Genomic DNA, 2,436 nt, shown 5'->3' with positions numbered 1-2,436 from the left:
TAAGGTATAACAGCACCAGCCTTAACAGAAGCCTCTAGTTTTCTGATTTCTGCTACTACAGAAAACTTAATTATATCAAAGTCAACAAAGTCTAGTGTAAAGGAAGCCCAGTGGAGGAAAGCCACTTCAAGGGAAGAATCACCTACGGCACCACAGAGAGCCTGAAGGGCAAAACACAGACTGGAAGAAGTTTACAATTCATCTGTCTGATCAAGGACTCACTTCAGAATAATCATGGTGTCATGGAGAGGGATTTATTTTATAGTCACTCTATTTGGGGGAAGGTTTTTTGGAAGCATTTTCATGCTGGATCCTTTTTCACCTTTGACGTTTATAAACCCATCGTGGTATTGCTGGATCTGCCTTGTGGCAACTTGGCTCACACTACCTGTGGCATTGCTGGAGGTAATGCATTTGTTAAATGCATCACCTGTTATAATCACTTTTATAATAGGTAATGCATTTGTTCCTGGAGAAAGACGTTTTATCATCATGAATCACTGGGCAAGAGTGGACTGGATATTCCTGTGGAATTATCTGATGAGATATAGCTATTTCAGATTAGAGAAAATTTACCTCAAAGCCAGTCTCAAATGCGTCCCTGGATTTGGTTGGGCCATGCAGGCTGGTGCCTATATCTTCATTCAGAGGAAATGGAAGGATGACAAGAGTTATTTTAAGACACGATTATTTTTGTGATATCGGTGAACCACTTCAGCTCCTCATATTCCCAGAAGGGACTGATCTCATAGAAAATAGCATGGCTTGAAATAATAAATTTGTTGAAAAGAATGGACTTCAGAAATATGAATATGTCTTATATCCAAAAGCTACAGCTTTACTTTTGTAGTAGACCATCTAAGAGCCTGCATGCTGCCCATGACATCAAGGTGACACAGTCTCACAACATTCCTCAGAGAGGCACCTCCTCCTCAGGGACTTTCTCAAGGAAATCCACTTCCACGTCCACTGATACCCAATGGATACCCTCCCCACGTCCAAGGAGGACCTCCAGCTCTGGTGCCAAAAATGGTGAGAGGAGAAAGAAGAGAAGCTGTGCTCCTTCTATTGAGGAGAAAAGACATTTAACTTTATGAGACAGACTGCCATTCCAGCTTGCAAGCCCGAGCCCAGAGTCCTTGTGGTCAAATTGTTCTCTTACTGTACTGGACCCTGCTCAGTCCTGCAATTACCTGCTCATCTATTTGTACAGTTTGTCCAGTGATATTTTATAATCATCACCTCTGTGCTGCAGGAGAGAATATTTGATGGACTGGAGGTCATCAGACTTGCATGTTACCATTTTTTAGAAAAACAGCCACGTTTAAGTGGCAAAGAAAAATGAGTAAGATTCTAAGGTTCACTGTAAAAGCTTAGGGACATTTTGGAAATGTTTTAAGACTTTGTAAACGGATATGCATTTTTGCACAACTATGTCAAATATTTCTAACTACTATTGTTATTTGTTGCAAATATTTTCCCTTAATTTAGTGGGAAAATATTGCTATATACATAGTATTTTTTTTTTTTTTTACATCTCTGAATGTAATTTCAACACTGTAGCAGGGAGCAATCACTGTGAAGTAATACAAGTCAGAATATTAGTAAACAATCATCAGGCTGTTAGCAGACATGGTACACACAAGACTGTGTCAAAGGCCCAATCATACTTCCCAACAACTCCCAGACAAGAGGCCGATTTGGGGCTCCTATGCACTGGCCAGATCAAGTGCTGGCACTTAACCATGGAGGTGAAGGCCCTTCCTCTTAACTCCTCTTGGTACTGTCCCCACATTCCTGTCTATGCCACTCAAAACCTTGCATTCTGCCTTAATACCAAAAAAGAGAAACACTTTGTCTTTAAGCTGAACAAAATTCTGATAGGAAGCCCTTCATTGTTCATAAAATCTTTGCATCTAGCCTTGCACTGAGCTAGCTAGATGTCAGAAGACCACCTGGGTCATGAGGAAAATAAACCTAGGAAAATAAAACCTAGATGAGACACAAAGAGCAACCACCGGCTCTCCACTCAGAAACTTTAATTTGAATTTTTCAAGCTAGGAATTCATACAGTTTAGTTCTTTGTTTCTGCATAATTCTGCCTGCTTAGTGCTAGTTTCTTTACAGCCTGTTGTCAGGTGTTGCTTTTTTGCATTAAAAACAGTATTTATCAAGCCACTACCTTTTTAAAGGAAAGCATAGAAGAATGTTCTGGTACTGACATCAGAAACTCTCTTTTGCAGTTGCGTCTTAGTTGAAATATTTAAAATCTGCCACAAAAAACTAAGGTCATTGTATTTTCTATACATGCCTGGGTGTCTAATTTCTGCCATTAAAACAGCAATAATAACATACTTGCAGAATAGGCCCCATGGTTTAACTTATATTATTCTTATAGCTTTGACAAATTTTATTCTTAAAACCAAAGTGGAGCCC

The 2,436-nt window shown here is 39.5% G+C and overlaps 1 pseudogene; it reads left to right on the top strand.

Moving 5' to 3' along the window:
- Positions 1-234: 234 nt before the first annotated feature.
- Positions 235-1,345, top strand: LOC129647281 (lysocardiolipin acyltransferase 1-like; annotated as a pseudogene).
- Positions 1,346-2,436: the final 1,091 nt, after the last annotated feature.

The sequence above is a fragment of the Bubalus kerabau genome, chromosome 3 (assembly GCF_029407905.1).
Source record: "Bubalus kerabau isolate K-KA32 ecotype Philippines breed swamp buffalo chromosome 3, PCC_UOA_SB_1v2, whole genome shotgun sequence".
Classification (NCBI taxonomy): domain Eukaryota; kingdom Metazoa; phylum Chordata; class Mammalia; order Artiodactyla; family Bovidae; genus Bubalus; species Bubalus kerabau.
This window is presented reverse-complemented; position numbering and strand designations above follow the sequence as displayed.